Source organism: Gambusia affinis, linkage group LG11, assembly GCF_019740435.1.
Source record: "Gambusia affinis linkage group LG11, SWU_Gaff_1.0, whole genome shotgun sequence".
In the NCBI taxonomy this organism is placed as follows: Eukaryota; Metazoa; Chordata; class Actinopteri; order Cyprinodontiformes; family Poeciliidae; genus Gambusia; species Gambusia affinis.
The window spans coordinates 1,951,162-1,973,774 of NC_057878.1; the positions used below are offsets into that span (position 1 = coordinate 1,951,162).

The following is a 22,613-nucleotide window of genomic DNA, read 5'->3' on the forward strand; positions in this document are numbered from 1 at the left end:
TCGCTTGGGAGACGGTTTTTACATGCACACATACAGCAGCGAGACGTCACGCAGACTCCAGGACATCAGGAAACTCATAAATGTTGTGTGCTAAAACAAAGAAAGAGGGAGTGAAAACCGACTGGAGAAATCTGCCTGAAAATAGTTATTGCACATTTTTCTACTTCCATGTCTTCAGGGCAACTTCTGCTATCTTACTGGATGTTCAGTTAACTTGAATTAAAAATATAAATATTTTATTAATCTTGAAGGGAAATGTTGTAACTCATATTTTTTCAGAGTTATTGGAGATGGTGATTGCTGTGGGCAGGACAGATCTCCTCTAGCCGTCTGTATTACTGCGACTCTGCAGAAACCTCTAACTCAGGGGTCTCAAAGTCCAGTCCTCGAGGGCCGCAGTCCTGCAGTTTTTAGATGCGCCACAGGTACAAAACACTGGAATGAAATGGCTTAATTACCTCCACCTTGTGTAGATCAGTTCTCCAGAGCCTTAATGACCTAATTATTCTATTCAGGTGTGGTGCAGCAGAGACACATCTAAAAGTTGCAGGACTGCAGCCCTCGAGGACTGGAGTTTGAGACCCCTGCTCTATCTTTTTGTGGGCTCTAGTGTCCCTTATATGACAGTGGGCTGACAAGAAAGGGGGAAAGAGAGAGGGAAGACATGCGGCAAATGTCAGTCGGGTCCAGGAATCGAACCCACAACAGCCGCATCGAGGACTCAAGGCCTCCAAATGTGGGTTGCGCTATCCCCTACACCAGTGTTTCCCAACCCTGGTCCTCAAGGCACACTGCCCTGCATGTTTTAGGTATTTCCTTGCTTCAGTGCAGCTGATTTCAATTGATGACTGATTAACAGGCGTTTGTTGAACTGCAATCAGTTGAATCAGGCACATTAAAGCAGGGAAACCTCTAAAACATGTAGGACAGTGTGCCTTGAGGACCAGGGTTGGGAAACACTGCCCTACACCACCACAGCACGCCTCTGCTCTGTTCCTTCTTATAGATGCTTCTCTATTGCGTCTCCAGTCCAGTCTGTTGTCCAGATGAACACTGAGGTATTTATATTCCTCGACCACTTCCACTTCTTGTCCCTTAATGGAAATATGGTTTGATCAAACTCTGTTTCTCCTGAAATCTACAACCATCTCCTTTGTTTTGTTCACATTTAAGATGAGATGATTGTTCCCTTCATGACACAATGTGCTCCACCAGCCCTCTGTACTCTGCCTCCATCTCTGATAAATACAACAACTGCAGAGTCATCTGAGTATTTCTGTAGATGACAGAAGTCAGACTTTTGCAAGAAGTCTGGTGTGTAAACAGTGAACAGGAGTGATGAGAGTACAGAGCCCTGTGGTGCTCCTGATCCTGCTGATCACCTGGTTAGACACTCAGTCCTTCAGTCTCACAAGACTGTGAGACACTCATAGATCCAGGTGATTGTTGAGGCCTCAGCCTGTCTTCTAGAGTTTCTGACAAAGAAATTGTATTGTATTAAAAGCTCTGGAGAAAACTTGGACATTTCTGAGTTTCAAAAGTAAAAGAAAAAATGATCTCCAAGTTGCTGCGATACACTGGCGACCTGTCCAGGGTGACCCCGCCTCTAGCTGGAGATCGGCACCAGCACCTCCTGACCCCAGTAGGGACAAGGGTGTTAGAAAACGGATGGCTGATGGATGGGTTTCCAAGTTGTTGGGGTTTTTTTCAAAAACATTTCTGAGATTACCATAATCTTAAAATTTCAGTTTTTTTTCTAGTGGAAATTTAGTCCCTTTTTTTTTTCTAAAATAGCCCTGATATGACATCATAAAACTCTAACTCAAAGCAGTGTTTTAGTGCTTTCAGATCTGAAACTTTTTGAAATTCTGACTGCAAATAGATAGAAATAATTCCCTGAATATCTTCCTTTTTTATCACCTCTGTTAAAACTTGTAGGACTTCATGTTTCTCTTCTGTTGAAAATCAAATACTAGACATGTTTATAAATCTTTATTTGTTTTTTGTGGATGAGGAGAGACAGATTTAGAGAAGCAAGAAAAGCTTGTTGATCACTGAGAGAGCGAGAGAGGGAAGAGAGCAAGAGAGGAAACTGCATGTGAGAAATAGACAGCACACACACAGAGCATTAACCATGCTCACGAGAATCTGAAAGAAAGACAGAGAAGTGAAGGAAGAAGGCAGAGGGAGGAGAAAAGGCAGGTTTAATGAATTCAGGCGAGAGGGGAGAGATGGAGCGTCTGCTGAGGATCCAGTGGCTGCTGCCGCTGCTGCATGTAGCTGAGTGTTTGCAGTGAGGACGTCTCTGTTGCTCGCTGGGAACTAGACACCAGTCCTGCACAGACACAACTCCGCGTCTGTGAGACACGGGCTGGAGGTTTGCCTGAGCCGGCAGGGCAGAGACTGGGGATGGTGGACGGTCTGGGTTGGGACCAGCAGAACCCACAGGTAGGACACACTCCTTCCCTCCGTCCCTCTCTCTTTCTCTCTCTCTGGTGTGGAGCAGCGTCCTGGTTTCTCTCTTCGTCTGCGTGTGTGTCGTCGGATGTTTGTTGCTGTTTGACTCTCGTCCGGTTTCGGCTTGCTTTGACGCATGTCAAATGTTTTGTCTGAATTTCTCCCTGCTTCTTGAACTTACATTTTATGCTTCCTTATTGCGCCGTTTTGTGAAGTCGACGTGTTGCTGCTGAGCCAAGCAGCATTTCAGTACATGATGGGATCAATACTGTAGTCTGATCAGCTGGTGTTTAATGACAGCAGCAGACATTCCCTCCCCGGTCAGGTCACACTTTACCAGAGAGAAACATCTGGTCAAAGACATCCTTCAGCCAGAGCTCCCCATGTTGAGAGGAGGCTCATTATTAAGAAATGATCATTAACAATGAGTGCAGACCACATGATCAGTTCTGAACTCACTACTGAACATTTTACATCCACTAAGCTAATTCTGACTCTGTCTAGTTGTTCTGACCAAGAGCTGCACAGTCATACACACTTTAACCCCAGCCCGCTTGATTCAGAGCGACGGTTTAGTTGGAGACAGCTGATTAATTTCCTGTCAGACACCTAATCACATCTCATAAAGCAATCCCCAAATGTCACAGTTGCTGTTTTCCTGGACGGAGCCACTCAGTGGATGACAAACATGCGGAGCTTCGCCGCCTGACTCTCCTGTGTGGAAACACGACCTGTGAGCTGGAGAGGAAAGAGCTGAGCGAATCAGGGCGGGCGCAGAGTGGATGTGAGCAGGGTGTGTTGGGAGGATCATTGAACTGCACTCTGAAAATGTGGCTCACATTCTGAGTGTCAGGATGGGACGCATGCGCCGGTGTGTTCTGCATGAGCCATGCTTTAGGTGGAGTGAGCCAGTGCTCAGCTGTGGAAAACACCTGGGTGGACCTAGCCCCGCCTTCACAGCACAGTTCTTCCTCAGAGCTGCGGCTGACAATCCTCCGCCTCACACACCCCAAATCTCACCCCACTCAGCTCCTTCAGACTAGCCAGCAGCAATTAGCAAACACCTGGTGGGACTGCTGAGCTCATTATTGGAGCTACAGCTCAGAGAAACGCTGGTAAAATTTATTAAAGGGTTAATGGAGGAGCCATGTTGTGGTGACTTCTTGGAGGAGGAGTTTCAGAAAGAGCAGGAGGTTTTAAAGAGACAGAGGCCCAATTTCCAAGCATTAAATTAGGAACTCAAACTTCTTTTAACTCATATTTGATCTATAGCACTTTTGTAACAACTGAAGTTAACACACAACACTGACAGATGTTTAGGTGAAGATCCATCTGATTTTGTTTTTAATCACAAGATCCCGTTTCAGGTGTCCAGGCAAAGGGTTTGGGTTAACATTTGTTTCACATGACAGAGTTAATTAATTATGAGATAATCTTTCATGTTATCTCATGAAAGATTTTTAAAGGACTTGAAGCAAAATACAATATTTGGACCCAAAACACAGAGTGAGCATGGACAGGTGCTGTGCCTCCCAGAAGAATTCACACATTTTAAACATTTGTCCCTTTCCAGCACCAAGCTTCAGCGCATCTTATGTGACAGAGCAACATAAGGTAGCACAGCTTTTGGGACGCGGAAGGAAAATATGAGTTATTTTACACATAAAAAAATCACATGGCATGTAAAAGCATCTGTGATTGCAGAGACAGCTGCACTGCGGAGAATGCAGCACAACGGCTCCACAGTGTGAAGCGTTAGAACAGGAATGTCATGTGATGATCTGATTACATTAATCTAAAAACAAAACTACTGAAATAGTATGTTACAATGTTAACATATATATGTATAGTATATCATTATTGCTATTATTGTTGCTGTCCTCTCCGTGGGACAATAAAGGCTATTTATATTCCTATTTGATTTCTAATTTTATTTCCATACTTTAGATTCAGACAGCCAGACATGCTGAGGGTGATGAGAGAACACATCTCAGTCCTTTCAGAGTTCCTCTTTTCCAAATCTGCTGCTTCATGTATTTCTAAGATTTTTAATGAGTTTCAGGACCAGATAAGGCTGAACTTCCTGTTCAGTGTCAAGTGGTGAGATTAAAGCATAAGTAAAAACACACAGAGATGCTGTGATGAGCCGAGGTGCTCAGAATACACAAACATGGAATTTAAGGATTTTCTTCCATTCACTGCCTGCATGTTGGATCTGTTGGACACAGCTGGTCCTTCTGCACGGGTCACAGTGGGATCCGGACAAACCTCATGTCTGGACAGCAGATTAATAAAAATTGGTGGCTCATGAAAAATATTTCATTGTATATGCGTTACCTTCATGATTCTGTTTTTCTGACATTGATTATTGGATCACTGCCATCAGAGAATGTTGATGCTGCACATGCATTCAGTCTACAGAATATTTCTATAATTTTAGCAGGAAGTTTCTAATCCATACTTTCTATAATTTAACAACTCTTATTTGTCTTACTTCCTTCAGTAGATTGATTTTTTTTTGTCCAGCTGAACAAAAGGAAACAGTAAAAATCCAAGCAGCTGTCATCTTGTTAAGTGGTGCCAGTTCGCTTATAAATTAGGTCAAATTATGATTCATTGTAATATTAAATATATATGTGTACAGTGAAAAAAATGGCATGCCCCCTGTCCAGAGAATTTGATGAACTCTCTCAGGACACACCGAGGGCGTTTCTATAGTAACAAATTGCAGGACTGGTAAGCTAGACAAAAGGATGCTAGCTACTAGCATGATCAACACATTGAACTGGTTAAAAACAAACAGCAGTGAGCATTAGCAGGAAAAAGAAGCAGTCTGTCTCAAGTAGAACATGCTCTATATGTCCTCAGTGGGCTGCCGTCTGTAAAATTACACAGTAAGAAATGAACAGAAATGATCTGGTTCATTTAGACTGTTAGAGAGGAAAAACATGTGGAAGTTAATCTTTTTTTTTTAATAAGGTTTTCACCATGTTTTTCATACATTTAGAAACCTGAGCATTCCAAACGAAATATTTCATTCAGAAGCATTTACTTTTCATACTAAATATTTAGGTCAGACCTCAATAGTTGAATATTTTTGCTCATATTAGTTTAAAAATTAAATATTCAGTTTGCAGGTGAAATATTTAGCTTCTTTACTAAATATTTAATAAAAAAGTTAAGAATTTAGTTTATAAACTTTAGGAACTCCGATATTTCCAAATGTGTCAATAACATGGTGAACATATTTCTTTGAAAAATAAACACCCACATTTTGTTCTATATGATAAATTATTGCTGTTCATTTTATACTGTGTAAGCTTCCAAACGGCAGCCCAGAGTTCTGCTTCACTGACTACGTCCAGCACAGTTTGTCAAGCAGCTCATCTGCCAAAGAACACTGACACCCATTCTTCACTCCATCAAAAACTGTGAAAAAACCCAGATTCGTATCACATGGAGCCAAAAATAAGCACGGGGAGGAACAATGGACAGCTGTGTGTTCACATGACGGTTCCTAATGCTTCTTTAAAATGTAGCAGAGTCTGTTCTTACAGGGACTCATTTTGTAGAGACGCTGTGATGGAGTTGATGTAAAAACCGAAAATACTTTAATCTTCAAACACACTTACATCATTAGCGTTCTGTGAGCAGCAGTCTGCCCTGCCTCTGCTGCTGAACAGGCTTCAGACATCATTTTGTAGTTTAACATTCAGTTTATCTGAAGAACACAGAGGCCTTAAGGTGGACCTGAATCAGATCCTGTCAGCTGCCCTGAGCGCAGACAGAGCTTTCTGTCAGCAGTAATGCTGCTTTGATGGAGCTCGATGGTAACGGCAGAAGAACGGCAGAACACTCTCTGCTCTGAACGTACGCAGCGTTTTCTGACACACCAGATGTGCTCGAAATAAAGTTGTTGTTTGAACACATTAAGCCTTGATGAATCAGTCACCCATGCAGCTCTGGTGCTGCTTTTAGTTCTCCATTCTGGTGGAGATATTCATTACATAAACCCTTTGTGTTGATGTTGGATGACACCACCGAAGTTTGGTGTCACTATACAAAGCTTTCCATTTCAGCTGTGATGTTCAGGCTGAATGTTGCTTTTCTTAATGATCTGTAGCTTTAGAAAAGTTCTTCCCACGTTTCAGCACAGACGGGATCCAACTGAACACACAGACACGTCCAGGACCTGATCCTTCCACTCCGAACCGGATCACTGAGGACTTGTGGGTCGATAAAATGTAGCCAGAATAAGACGGCTGAAAGGACTCTGATTCTAGTTTGGAACATTTACGAGCTCGATTTGATTTAAGAAAATTCTACTATATTTACAGTTAATTCCTAACAGCTAACAGTTTTTTTAAAAAAAAGAAGAAAAAATCTTCTTTGAAATTATTTCATCTTCAATCAATCAATCAAGAATATTTGTATGGCGCATTTCAGCAGCAAAGCAGTACGAGGTGCTTCACATCATAAAAACACAAAATTACAAAGTCATGAAGAAACAAAGGAACAAAAGTAAGATGGCATCAAATTTATGCAAATGTTCTTTTAATTTTACTATTAATTTTACTATTGAAAACAAGCAGCCCAGTAGCTGGTTAACTAATAACGGCAAAAAGTAAAGCATCAGAAAACGTCACATATTCATAGAACAAGAAAAAAAAAAGTTTTTTGTTTTCTTGCTTCATCTTCGTTGCTCCCAGGTGTCCATTGGAGGTTCCTTCTGTTCTTCACCTGTGACCTTGTTACACCTTATTAATAATAATAGTTTAAAAAAATCAAGATTACTATAGGAATATGATGTCACACTTTCCTTTCTTGTTTTATGTAAGCCATTACCATCAACATTAGTTTGAGTTATTTGAATGATAAAATCAAGAATTGATTTTGACATCAAACTGCAGCAGTGCTGCGTAAAAAAAAACTGAATTGGTGTCAGACTGTTCTGTTCAGTTTATGTGGAAACAAACTAATCAAAAAATTCAATTTACTTCAACAATACAATACAATTGATCTAAAAAGTCGACACATTTCTGTTAGAATACCAAGTTTTTACAATGCAAAAAAGAGACAGTTTTAAATACCGGTAATCATTTTTTTTAACCACCATCCAGTTATTCCAAGTTTATTCATATAGTGTCGATTCACAACAAATCTTCAGCCATTTCATAAAGCAGATTGAACCAGTTTCTGTGCAGAAATATAAACCGGGGTTGCACCGATTGCAGCTTTTTGGCTAATCACCGATTACGATCTTTAGAAGGCCTGACCTGCAGATTCTGATTTTGACCGATGCCAATTGTTTTTATCTGAAATATTGTTAAAATGCAGCAAGAAAGTTGTAGCAGATGGGTGACTATTGTTAACTGCAGACATGACCTGATGTCAGTGGGATCTCTCACACACAGGGAGAGATCCCACTGTGTGTGGGAGGTAGATCAGCCTGTGTGATCCCCTGATCTGATGTAGATCAGATCAGGGGATTGGATGGACTTCAGGGATCAGTGATTGGCCAATTATTGATCTCCCAAACTCCCAAAATAAGTCGAACGGCTGATAAATTGATACACCCCTAATATAACGTCAAGTCAGTTCATTCCAAACAGACAGACTCACAGTGAGTTACATATGTCCCAAGTTAGTATTTGTACTTAAACAAGTTCAGGTCATTATTTGTTGTTAAATAGTTTCCCTTCCAGGAAACCCTGGCCTATTCCAACCCTCCTCCTGAATGGGAATGTGGAGATGATGGAAAGTCACTAGAACTGACTCGTTATCTTTACCACAATCCCTTCTGCTGAGCATGTGTGCAGCTGCAGTGGGAGGGAAAACAGGAAGAAACTTTCAGCAGAACCAGACTTGATCGTGTGCCACAATAGGATTAGAGAACAAACCCAGACACATAAAACTGAAAACCACTGACCCAGGAGAACTTTCCATCTCTCCTTTACTACATAGGACTGGTCTGCATTAGCAAAGACAAGAAGGGAAGATGTAGAGGCTCCCCTCGTGTATCCAGGAGAGAAATACAACCCAGTAAAATCTACAGAATGAAACAGCACATACAGATTGTGAAGGCATATTATCAGTAGGGAAAGAAACATGATGTTATTGGTATCAATAGCTCAGCTGATTCTCCCTCCAGTCACAGCTGAGCAGAACAGCTGGGCCAGCTGCAGCTCCTCTGGAGAGAAAAACAGAGTGAACATAAAGGAAACAGCAGCATTATGTTCAGATGAAGAATAGTAAGAGTAGAAGAAAAAGGAGCAGAGTGAGGAACAGTTCCATGTCTTCCAGTGGTCGGACATCAAGTTCAGCTAAAAAACAAACCAACCTAAGAAGGAATGACAGTGAAACAAAGCAGCAACAACACAGGTACAGGAATGGGTACAAAATAAAAACGAAGACTTTGCTGACTCTCCTCTGGGAGAAGTTTAACAGCGTCCCATGTTTCAACTTGGTACTGTTGGTTCTACCCAGAGAGTTCTCCACATGGATCAGACTGTGAGAACATCTCCCTTAGTAAAGTTTCACTGTTCCTCTCATGAACTCAATCTTTTTCTTGATTTTGAAGGCATGTTTAGACTCAGTGTGATGCTGGCAAATAAATTCCTCCTGATTTTTTTAGGACAAAATTGTATCATATTTGAAACAGTTTATAATTTCATCCAATGCCAATTCCCTGAAATACAGTGATCCCAGATTATGACGCTGCCACTACCCTACTTTTGTCAAGGTTTTATTTCTTTACTCCTTTTTTTTTTTTTTTTTTTTTTTTTTTGCAAAAATGTGAATGGATTTAATGTCTAAACTACAAGTGTGTTTTCATCAGATCAACGTCCTTAAAGGCGCTGAAAGTTTTAAACAGTTTTAGATATTTTCTTTGGAATAAGAGGCCAATGTTTTCATAATCCAGGCAAAGAGTGAACTGTTGAAGAATTTTGATAGTTTTTTTTAATAGCTTTTGATAAACAGTCAGGTTCTGTTGAGTCAATGAAGACGTGCATGAAAAGACACAACAAGCAAAACTGAGAATAAAACCTTCCACTGGAAGGACAAAACAGATCTGAATGTCAAAGGACTAAAATGATCCAGTTCTTTTTTATTCTCCATCTTCTGAGGTTTTTCAGATCAGATTTTCTCCATGCGCCTGCTGTTCTCTGTTATTCCTGCTGTTCTTTAGTTTCTCTGTCATTTCAAAGCGAGCGCCTCCCTCAGGATCCTCACACACACCGTAAGATTCTCAGTTTGAGCAGGAGGCATGTGAACGTCACACCTCCTGTCACTCTTCTTCTAATATAGTGGAATTAGTTGTTGTGGAGAGTCTGGCCTTTCCAACCCCCTGAATTTTACACACAATCACCCAGTTGCCATGACAGCCATTCCTTCCATAAATACTGGTGGTATTTGTGAGGCTCCATCCTCGGTGGGGTGGAGAACAGAAGGCCTCGTGTGAGGCAGCAGAGTTAATCACAGATCAATTGGCAGCATTCTCATGGTTGGAGGGTTTCTGATTCCACTCAGCGTGGCGTCCGTCACACAACAGAGATTTCCTTTGGATCTCTCCTCCTTGTAAACTCCATGGTGTACACCTGCTGCAGGCGAATGGCTGGTGCAGGACTATAGGATGTAGTATGAAGTTCTTTGGAAGTCTTCATCACCAGTCCTTTATGGTCGTAGAAGCTGTACGGGTTCTCAGGTTGCAGGTGATATCAGAGGCACAAACACCATGTGGAAGAACAGCAGGTTGATTCAAGTCCAACAGAACACCAGCCGCTGGCCCGGCTCCAAAGGTTTCATCTCTGTGTTACATGATCAGCCACTTACAGAGAAAAAATATATATTTTTGCATTTATTTGTCTAAATTCATCTTTTATGTTTAGGCAAAACCAAAGACTTGTTACACTCCCCTTGGCAGCAGCATCTGGCATCGGGAGTTAAAAACAACTGGAACCACTTCATCATTCTATTTCTACTGTTGATTCCATAAGAGCATAAATAAATATGAGAAGGTTCAAAAATATGATTAAATATGATTACTGTGAGCAGTTAAGCTGGTACTTAAGTTTTTATTGGTACTTTTATCGTTTTCACAATACATCCCATATAATATTGTGATAAAATTTTAAGGTCATATCCACCACATTTATCCTACGTTGGATAGCAATGTCTGACACAGATATGGGATATTTTATTCATTTATATGATAAGAAACCATTAAGAAAGCCACAGTGAAAAGGGGAATTTACACACATTAAGACCAGAAACAAGAAGATGCAAATCTACAGGGCAGGGCAGCAGATGTGTTGTGTTTTTACAGTCGTTGCCTCCATGTGATGGACTCGTGTGAAGTGGTTATCACTGAAGCTTATCAGTTAAAACACACACTGAAGAAAACCAAAACCAAAACCAAAAGATATTTGGTTGAGGACAATTAGTGTGAAACTGGGCATGAGTCATTCTTGTTTGATGGAAGGTTACATCAGTGTGTGCTGCGTTCTTTGGTCTGGTCGTAAGATTTGCCTCAATGGTTTCTGATCTGTGTTTCTTCCTCATGCTTTTTTTAAATTTTTATCTCAGTATATTTGCTGAGGGGCAGCAACACTTTCTCTAATTTGTGTAGAACAGAGTATGTCAACGTCCCAATTGTAAACACATGCATGCATTAGAGTTTCTGAGGCACAGAGGCAGCCTGAGGGTTTGGGGTGAAATGGGATCTGAATGTTTCTGGAACAATGCAGCAGCTTCAGACTGACGTTTCTAAAACTGGATCGTTCTCTCGCAAACAAGACCCATTAAAGATCAACCACCAAACACTGAATCACATCAGACGCTGGCAGCTGTTGGAGTTGTTCAGCAAGCTCAGACACAGTCATAGCAGCATGTCTATATTTAGAATTGCTTGAGACTTGAAGATTATCCCTGTGGTGTAAGTGACTGATGTTTGACACAGGAAAACTGCAGCATGCTTCCATTTAATCGTTCGGCTGCAAAGTCGTCCAGCTTCCTGGACCAGATATCTGCATGCTTGTCCTGTTCTGACATCCTGCCGGGCCCATTCTGCTGCCAGCTGGAGCTTATAGCAGCTGGTATATTAGTGGTATTATTACCCAACAAGAGGAATAATAACACCACCTGAACTTTTGTCATATTACAACCATAGTTTTGTTGGGCTTTGATTGTTTAAATTGGTGTGTGACTGCATAGAGGAAAGAAAAAGAAAACTTGTTTTCAAATCTTTTATAAAAAAAAAAATAAAGACAACATGAGTGCTACACGTTTAGAATAAATCCCAGGGCAAACATTTACCAAAACATAAGTGAACAAACCACATGATGAAGTCTACACATAGCGCAGAGATGAGGTAAAAAGAAAAAAAAGAAAAGAAAAAAACAAACAATATCCGCAGAGCTGTACAGCCCAGAACATACACTGTAAAAAAAAAACAGGTTATCCAATAGTAAAAAAATAGTTAATTTGTAATAATTAATCAAGTTACGTTTATCCAAGCAGATATATTCAGTTTATTATGTTGTCATGCTAAACAAACTTAAAGTAAATTTGACAAATTCTGTTTGATTACATATAACAGTTACCTCATTTTTTTTTTTTAAGTTGCGGCTCCATTCTCTTTCTTCAGTGTAAAAGATGATGGCACAGCTGCAGACATGGCCACTCACTGACATGTTGGGAAAGAAAAGCAGCCAAGAGGCCCAGAGTGACTGGAGGAGCTGCAAACATCTGCTGCTCAGGTGGGAGTGTCTCCAGACAGGATCACTGGACTTCAAAAATCTGTGGAAGACTTTGTTGAAAACAAAACATACATCAATTTCTCTCAACTTTACAACTCTGCACTACATGTGTATCGATAAAATACCAAGTAACACACTGATGTTTGTGGTTTGTGGTTGCCTGGCGCTGTAGACTCACAACTTTCATGTTTGTTTCTGAAAGCTGGGTTCTTGTCTCTAACTGTAAGTCCAATTCTTTTTCCAGTCTTATTTCTGTATGATCAGAAATATTTCTGGCTGTTCATTCAGCCGTACAGCTTTCTGCAGCAGCCGGGCTGTGATGAACTAAACTGTAATAAAGCAGTCCATAAACATCTCCCTGGTTCAGTCTGACTCAGGAGATTTTTCTTGATGCTGGTTCAAGAACCATGAAAACTGGCGCAAAGTCACCAAAAACTGACCCAAATCAGCTTTTTCTTTTCTTTTTTGTTACTGTGCCAGAAATACATAAACTTTTATTGGCACAGCGGTTTTTACAAGCATGGAGAACAGAGCAGACAGAGTGAATATAATGTAACACAGAGGAGTGAAAAGCACTGTCTTCCTCCCTGTCTCCTTCTCTCCTGGTACCGACGGACTCTGGGAGTCTGTGCGGCTCGTTAAGCAGCACAGAGACAGAGACACTTCCTGCTGGATCTTTATGATCAATTAAAGACATTATGAAAAGAAATAACTGTAGAGATGTGCATTTGTGTTTTTATCAGCACTGAGTTAAAGTGGATTCAAAATATTTAAAAAGTTAGGCCCAATGCAAAGATCTTCCATCTACACATCACTTACATGTTTCAATGACTATTAAAGTCACTAAAACGACAACAACATCTAACAAACTTGTCTGCAGTCCAAGTTTATCTCCCATTGACAAAATATGATCACAATTAAGTTTTTATCGAGGGCTGGCATGTTGCTGTTCTGCAGTATTACAAGGTGGCATTTTCAAACCCCCTGAATTTACCTTCCTTCCAGTGCTGGATTCTAAAATTCCCAAAGTAAGATAAAGTAGCAGAATAACTCTGGCTGTGCTGACAAACAGCCAACTTCTTCTCCCACGCTTACCAGATTGATAAATGGGGCCCTTAATTAACTTCCAGTCATTAAAAGCGTTTCTATTAACCACAGAATTGTGTAAATTGAAAATGCGAAGATAAATTTGTATTAAATTTCGGCCGTATCAAAGTTGATGTATTTCACAAAACTGCAGTGGTAACACTGTTATCTCATCACACGAGCCTCATGAGCAACAGCCCGATGTAACTACTGGTGAAAACGACAAGGAAGATGACAGGAAGTGGTAAGAGGATGATGGTGTAAAAAGTTGCATCATACTAATGTGTTGAATCCAAATCTCTTCTGTAAAATTGCCTCTACAATTTCCCCAAAACGGCGCATACGTAGCCACACCCAAGTCTAAAGGGCTTGTCATTCTAACGCCTGAAGAAAATTTCAACAGAGACATTTAAAAATGCCTCTATTGATACTTTATGACATCTTCATTTTTCTTTCCTTGAGCAGTTTGCCCTGCAAATGCTAAACTGCTTCCGTTTCTACAAGTGACATGTAAGAGCTCTCTCCCATCATTCTTTCACCCAAAAATGTAGCAGCAGTGTCTGTGTACTGTCAGAAAACTTCAGCTGTTTTCCATCAGGCAGTCAAGATAAGAGCCTTATCCTTACAAACCGCTGCTGCTCAGACAGGGACAGATCAATGGAGTGGAGGTAGAAGTACTCAGTAAAGGCTGAATAATACAGACACACTCTGTTTACCGGTGCATTCCCTGCTCTACACCACTAGAAGCTGTGCTTTTATAGACTCATGAAGCCACTGCTTTATGTTGTCAGTCATTCAGAAGCCGGTGCAGAAGGCTTAAAGGGTTTTAAAAAGTCTGTTAACTTGTTTTTCTAAAGCACTTCAGAGAGGATAGTAACAGTTATGTTCCTCTATGTATTGCTTAATTAAAATCTAGACCTCTCATTGGGAGAGACCTTATTTATTATTAACATAATTACTTTTCTTCATGATCCTGTTTTTTCATGAGACAGTTACACTCAACATCGACAAAAATGTCATAAAAATCTCTATGTTTGTTGATAGATACATTTCAATAGATTGACGGCTGGATGGATGGATGGATGGCTGGATGGATGGATGGATGGATGGATGGATGGATGGATGGATGGATGGACGGACGGATGGATGGACGGATGGATGGACGGATGGATGGATGGATGGATGGATGGATGGATGGATGGATGGATGGATGGATGGATGGACGGACGGATGGATGGACGGACGGATGGACGGACGGATGGACGGATGGACGGATGGATGGATGGATGGATGGATGGATGGATGGATGGATGGATGGATGGATGGACGGATGGATGGACGGATGGATGGATGGATGGATGTATGGATGGATGGATGGATGGATGGGGTTTAAGCTCGGTGTTAGTCTGTTTTCTGTTTTCAGGTAAGTTTGAGACTTGGTGATGTTTGGATTGTTCTTAAACCTGATGACCAGATTCATTTCATTATGATGTGTAATATGGCCTTGAGTTCAGTATTTTGAACCAAGGGTCTTAAACTCTTGGTTCCTAAAGTTTGTCCCAGCCTCTGTATTTCTTCCCTGAGCTCCTTGGGTTTTGCTATTGTTCTAAGTACATGCTGCTCTTGCGAAGAAGTTGTTTTTATCCTTACAATCAGAAACTGCCAGCTGCAGTCAACCATGATCATTAATGAGAAGTTCATTCAGACCATTGGAGAGGAAAAATAAAGCTACATCATGTTTTTCGCTCAGTTAATTTGACATGTGTAGGTGATGATCATCTGTTCCTACTGCTTCTCTATTTTTTCAGTTTTTACTTTCACCTTTTTGTCCTTCACTGCTTCTGTCCTTCACGGACTCAAGTAGAAAGCAAACTTCTACTTTCTGTAAACATATTTCAGAGAACTTCCTTATCACCTAATCCTTTTTTACACTCCTGGTTGTCTGCAACGCCAACTAAGAAGCAACCATGTTGAAGCTACATAACCGAAGCAGCTCCCTGCTGCTTGGAAATCACTCCCCGTGCGTTACACCTTCAGAGGAAACAGACGCAGCACAAATCTTTATCAGTGCACAGTAGAGATCTTTCTGTTTCACTCTGCTTCCCGTTGTGGTGAGCTCCAGTGACGTCACGGTTGCCCGGGCAACGTGGTGAGCAAAACAGAATCCCTGTCCGCTCAAAGGGGTGGCCCCACACGCTGGACGGGCGCGTGCCTCCTCTCTGACTGTCAGGCCCTCACCCAGTGTACGTACAGACCTTCCCTTTCGTTCTCTTTGCATGAGTACATCACTAAACATGTGCAGCCCATTAGTGCCTGTTTCCATGTAGCCCAGCAGCGAAGAGAGCAGCTGATGAAGGAGAGCACATGAAAGGGAGAAGTAGGACACTTTTTCACGTTTAGCGCCTGCTTCACAGTAAAAGGAGTGACTGGAGGTAACGTCTTCTATTTTTGTTCTCTAGAATAAACACTGGAACAAAAAAAGAAAAAAAAGCTTCTGCAGACGGAATGTGATCAACTGCTGGCAGGACATAAACCAGTCCAGGGAGACACAGGTCATGATTTCTAACTGGACTCTCAGATGAACTGAACTTGTGTAGGAGAAAATATTACAGTATTGATCATTTCCTTGTTACATATAAAAAACAAATTGTTTATTTTATTCCAGTTAAGTTCGGCACAGTTGTCTGAATCAGCAGGGATGGTGGGATATCTCATAGATAATGCAGAACTGTTGCATCACGGCTGCTTCTCATGACTCCACATGCTAAATTATCAAAGAAAAGAAAGAAATGTTCTACAGCCCACTGCATCACCTCCTCTTTCACTCTGAATGGGTTCACAGTTTCATGTCAGGACTGTTAAATGATTTGGTTAGCCAAGTTAAAGCAACACATCATGGGAAATCAGTTGAGTTGTGTCTGAAAATAGCTGACCTGTACTGTCCCCACTTCACTTCAAGGAACTTGGGTGAGTTCACTGACCAGCTTTTAGACCTGAAAATGACCATATTTAGTCAAAAGACTTATGAATATAATTGAGAACAGGGGGGGAGTTTGTATTCCTCTGTTGCCTGACAGAGTGAGCTGGTGCCTTTAGAACGGGAGTCCAAGGGAGTTTCTAGTGACACCTTTTGGATTTAAGGGGTTTGAGACTGAGGTTCTGTCTACAGCAATATGGATCAGTTTTGAAGTTTCCTGCTCCAGTTAAACCCTACATCCATTCAGTGTTTGGTGAGAAAACCTGATACTTTTAAAACTCAGTTTGTGTTGTGTGTGGACCGGGCTGACAGAGAGGAAAGTTCTTGCTTCCTGTGGTAGAAACCACAACAGTGGAGTCATATTTACTGGGTTTTTCCTCATCTTTCTTGTTCTGAGACAACACAAGACTCAAGAGCTCGGGGTGAAACTTTAGCCCTAGCACTGCTTTAGTCAGGCTCAGGACCTTTCTCTTTTGAATGTTGATGTTGTTAATTATATCATAATCAGATGTAGACTGTTTTCCACATGGATCCCACAGAGCAATTGGATGCAAAACCAGAAGGAAAAATATTGAATACTGGACTCACTCTGTGTTGGTGGATCAATCTGACTTTTAACTGAAGTCCATGAGCAACAGATTCAATCAAGTTTCAATTAATTTATTCCTTCAAGTTTCAGGTGCTAGAACTCTGTGACTGGTGTAACTTCCTAATCTGTGGAATGGCTGCACAAAGGGTTTTTTGCAGGAATGACAAATAATAACTACCATGATTGAAGTTTTGACTTGGTGCTTTTTAAACAGCTTGTTCAACGAAACACATCTATAACTAGAAAAAGGGACAGACTTTGTTTTTTGCACTTTGTTGTTTGAAGGTGCAGAAGGTCGGTTGCATTACTAATGTACATACAATTTAAACACAATCAGGGTCTCCCCTCTTGAGAGAGACCCTAATTTTTTATTAAACATCTACAATATATAATTAAAGAAAAAGAAAAAGCCTACATTTTAATTGCACCTCAGCAGTTTGCATGTCCTTCATTTGACTTGCTGCAGTGGCAGAAAGGAGCTACATCTGCTCTGTGATGCTAGCAGATCAACGTTTCATTTGCATAAGCTGCCTGACCAGAAAAGAGTGATGTTGAGTGAAGCTAAGCTTAACACTAATACTTTCACACAGGACATTATGAAGTGACATTGTCGTGATTCATCTGAAAATGAAATCTGTGCCATTAGCATGATGTTAATTAAGACGTTTGATAGCAGCCAGGGTTATTTGCTGCCTTCCCTGACAGCATGTCACTGACTACACTGACTTCACAACTCATTTTTATCACGTCAAAGTGTTCTGGGACTAAGCTCCTCATGTTTTATAGTTTAATAAAGTGACTTGAAAGTGTTTATCATGACAGAAGGCTTGTAAGTCAGCTACGACAGACCTCTTTAAAAAGACAGGTCACTGTGCATTCATTACATCCTTTTATGACACCGAGTGTGTCAGACTGAGGGCTGAAGATAACGAAGGTAGAACCTGACAAAACCTCAGCTGCTAAATGTGCTCAATTCATGTGCAGGTATAAAAAAACATGACAGGCAGCTCTGAGCGTAACAGACAAGCAGAATATTTGTAAAGTTTGTAAAGTAAAGTTTGAAAGCATTGAGTAGAGGCAGCACTCATACAATCAGTACATAATGGTTCAACCCAAAGAATGATAAAACAATAATAACAAAAAAAAAGTCTGATCTGCATGTCAACAAAAAGAGCTACCACTAACATCAAACTGGGGAACTGCAAACATGACGAATTAATTATGCCTGCGCAGTCTAATCACACACTTACATCCAATTACCAAGCAACTAATGCCCAACCTTTCTGTCCTGGGATTAATTAAGTGTTTATTATTAATTTATTAAGAACACAATAGGTCCTATAAGGTAGGCTGGACAAAAGGAGGCTTAGAAATATTTAGATGTATTTTGTTGAAATATTTAAATGATGAACCCTGTTGATTCAAACATTTAGTTGTTAAATAATAATAATAATAATAATAATAATAATAATAATAATAATAATAATAATAATAATAATAATAATAATAATAATAACTATTTTTAAATGCAACAACAGGGCTTCAGCCTCCAGACGTGTCGATCGCTGGAAGGTTTTGAGTGGATCAATAGGAGCCAAACTGAACGCCATCAGGAGGCTGACATCAGCACGTGCTCTTCTCACGCGCGTATCAAAAAATATTCACTAAGATCCAAAACTTCTGTAATCTTATTAAAGACTTCACAAAAGGTGTTCGAATTAATGACCCAACAGAAATTATTGTTTCAACAAGGTGTTGCGCAATTTTGTGAGTTTCGGTTCCATAAACAATCAAGCAAAAATAAACAAATAAATAAATAAATAAATAAATAAATAAATAAATAAATAAATAAATAAGATAAAATGAAAAGGGGACTCAAACACCGACTCTCTGACATCACTAGCGTGAACAGGAGTTTAAATTAGCCAATCAACCACCGCTGTGTTCAGGTGAGGGATTATTAATGATCGTAAAATTAATATCAAGCCTGAAAACTTAATATGGTAACGAACTGAATGTTTGAATGTTTTACATTTTAACGTAATCTGCTCGTTTTGCGGGGCTCAGGCGGTTGCCACGGCAACTGGTGTGCATAAACGCTTTGGAGAAGAGAGTAAAAAGGTAGGAATGGTTTTGAGTTATCACATGTTCGGGTTGTTTTACCTGTGTTCACCCTTGTTTTGGCGCACTGCAACCACTGTAATTTCTGAACGTTCAATAAAGGACAAAAATTGGACTAATTACCTAGTTCGTTTGCAAGGATACGTCATTCAAACATCAAATCGGACGATAATAATCCATGTAGTATTTAACAAACAAATGGTTCCTACCGTGATAATTATGTGAGCTTAAATTAGTTGTCTAACATTTAAAAATAATTACTTTGGTGTTCTCTGGCTTTGAGCACAGAGACACAGAGGCACTTTACTTTTCCTCCATCAAACGTGCTATTGATTTTCGTCTCTTATTTAGAGGAAATATTGATGTTGATGAGACTTATTTCAAAATGAAAAGCTTTTATCAACCTACAAATGAGAAGCTGACATTCACAAAGGACATTGAAAGAAATCCCAGTCCAACATCTGGTTTGAGGTGATTCCTCTGGAACCTGTTGGAGGGAAAATATCCCAACTGAAGAAGACGTGGCTTTAACTTAACAGAGCTCTGTGGTTCCTCCTATATGCCTGTAATTTGTCATGTTTTAGTCATCAAACCAAAGTTCAGATCTACCATAACTGGCCTCAGGTTTTGCTATCAGCTGCTGACTGAGAAACCAGCAACCTCCTCCCAGTGAGGAAGAAACTGGATTAGATTTTCTATCATTCTAATATTTCTACTATAAAATAAGTCAATAGAGTTTTCGTTACAATTTTTCTATCTTCGTGTCAGCAAGCTGCTGAGAGAAAAAGTAGATCTTGTTCTCAAAACGTTTGGGTCATTGTGCTACACTGATATTTTGTTAATTAGTGTTAATGTTGAGGCTGAATTGACTCAGTGCTGTAGTTTATGTTAGGATATTTAGTTGTTTTGGTGTTTTCATTGTTTCATTCTTGATCATTTTTTTATTCCTTAGTGTCTTTTGTATTATATCAGTCTCATTTCTGTTGTACTCTAATCAGTCCTTCCTTAGTGATTCTAATTTAATGTTTGTTTCTTAGGTCTAGTTATTCTTTCATGTTAGATTTATTTCCTAGTCTCCTGTGTACTCTCCCTCGCCCCCTGTGCACTTTCTCTCTCTCCTGAGTGTACTTTCTGCTCTCTCCCCTCACACCTGCAACCCGTTTCAAATCAGCCATCTGTTTCCTGTTCAGTGTACTGATCAGCCTTCCGAGGACACATGCAACTCATTCTCAGCTCCTGCTTGCTGGTTCCTCCCGTTTAATCATGTTTAATCCGGTCTAATCCCAGTACTTCCCATTTATTCTTAGTTCCTGTTATTTTTGTTTTGCTTGTGTTCTCCATGGTTGTTAGTTGTAAATTTTTCTTTTTTCATTCTTCATTAAAACTTCAACATGTACTCTACATCCTAGCCTGCTGCATGTGGATCCTATACCAACCCTCACCATGACAGTTTATTATAAAATATAAGTTGTGGTATAGAATAATTCAGTGTAGATTTCCAAAACAAGGTCTGTTAGGGAGGAAGAACGCAGCTCAAGTTTGACTAGTTTGAAGAGTTTCAAGTTATAGCTGTTTATTCAGTTTGGTTCTGGGAGGAAGAAGTAAATGAGATCTTAACTGTGGTCAGCTGGATATTGAAGTCAGCTGACCACAGATAAGAAAGGAAGAAAGAATTTGTTAATTTTTTCTTTCTTCCTTTCTTCCATATAAGAAACTCAATTAAAACAAAGACACATTGTGTCAAGCTTATAGTACTTACCTTTAAACCAGGACTCATAGCCAGATGGAACAGCGGTTATTGAGACAAATGAGATGTTTCACAGCCTAAATCCTATTTCTGTTACTTGATCTTGTGACCTTCAGTCCCATGAGGTGCATTCAGTCTCTTTTTTCATTACTTAGTTTATAGGGGCAGTATTATGTAAGATCGACTTTCATGAGCGTTGCATCATCTTATTCCCTCATCAAAAACATACCGGGAGTGTTTCCTTGATTCTTTAATGCATGTTTGAGGAATCTTCCTATCTCCCATGGCAACCATTCAGCTGTGCTAAACACTTGAGTGGATCTAGTTCCTCATCAGAGCTGCAGTTTCCCAGCTTCTGAGCTTCTGCCCCCGCAACTCCTCCACTAAGCCCCTCCAGACTAGCCAGCAGCAATTAGCAAACACCTGGTGGATCATCTGGTGAGTTTATTATAGGAGCTACTTCTTCACGCAACGCTGTTTAAAACGCTGTTAAAGGGTTAATAGAGGAGCCATGTTGTGATGACTTCCATAAGGCGGAGTTTCAGACAGAGTAGGAGGTTTTAAAGAGGCGGATGCCCAATTTCTAGGCGTCAAATTTCTTTTAAGTTGTGTTTGATATTTATAATATTTTAATAACAACTTCAGGTAAAGTAGCTACTAATTCTGCAATAAAATGACACTATGTGCCTGAAAAATACACAATACTGCTCTTTACCAGATAAAAATAGTATTAAATGTAACTGGAAAAAACCCATGGAAATGGAGAAATAACTGAAGATCCTTTAACAATATATTTTGTGTAAAATCATCTAGAACTGTTCAGATATGTTTAATGTCTTTTCTTTAAATGAGCTGTGCTACATTTTCTCATCAAAAGAAATTGGAAGTGAAGGTGTTTAGAAAACAGCCTGACACATAAAGACTGAGCCTCCATTTACAACATTACAAATTCATGCATTATATTTATTCCCTTCATTAAATTCACTCAAATCCTTTCCTCTCTGCAATTCCAGATTTTATTATTATTTTTTTCTTGTTTTGTTTTTGGTAACAATCTGCGCTCGGATCAGTTGGAAATAAAAATCTTTCCAACCACATTTGTCTCAGCTGAGACTTGTTTCTAAAATTAGCGTGCTGTTATTCCCCTGGTGCATGCGACTTAGTCACCCATGCTTTTATCTCCTCCCACTTGGAACTACTCATACTTTGGCATCGGTCGAAACTCCTATTTCCAATTAAAAGAGAAAACACCGGGTCCAGATGGGTCAGGGCGCCGAGCTCCAGCCCGTCAGCCATCTTCTCTCTGGGAACCTGCCGCTCTCTCAGGAGGCTGATGGCTTTGGACGTCAACTCCTTCTATTCATTTGCAGATATTTTTGACTTATCCCAGCAGCAGAAACAAAGGAAGAATTAATAGCAGTAGTGACAAATCTCTTCTATTAACTTCCTAGTAAATGACTCCTGTGAGGCTGATGTGTGTGGAACCAGTAAGATTGCACAATAACACTTGGATTTTTCTCCTACTTTTACATGTTCTTCAAAGCAGCCCTAGTGATCTGCCTCTAATAGTTTTGTCTCTCACATTTAAATTCATCTTTTTCCTCTGTTTAGTCCTGTAATTTGACTGTATTTTTGTTGGAATTATCCTTCTTTCTGCTCTATATTTTTGAAAACTGGAGCAGCTGTTTTCTGATTACTTAATCAATTAATGAAAAATGAGCAAAAGGAAACTTAAACTTAAAAATAAGCATCACAGAGACACAGAGAATCTAAAAGAATCAATACTAAAAAATTGTTCTATGTCCACACTGGAGACAAATCCAACCTCAGTCAGATTTTTTTGTTTTGCCTACATGTAACAAATATCCGACTTCATGT

General features: G+C 40.0%; 1 protein-coding gene across 2 annotated transcripts in view; it reads left to right on the plus strand.

Annotated features, from left to right (window-relative positions):
• Positions 1-2,069: 2,069 nt before the first annotated feature.
• Positions 2,070-22,613, plus strand: part of LOC122839488 (diacylglycerol kinase beta) — a 103,718-nt gene continuing 83,174 nt past the window's right edge. Inside the window, exons 1-2 of one of the 2 annotated variants that reach the window (XM_044131078.1) lie at positions 2,113-2,448; positions 12,104-12,215. The gene's annotated coding sequence lies outside the window, so the exon portion shown is untranslated. Of the gene's footprint in view, positions 2,449-12,103; positions 12,216-22,613 lie in introns of both variants that reach the window. The other variant, XM_044131079.1, reaches the window with a different exon arrangement.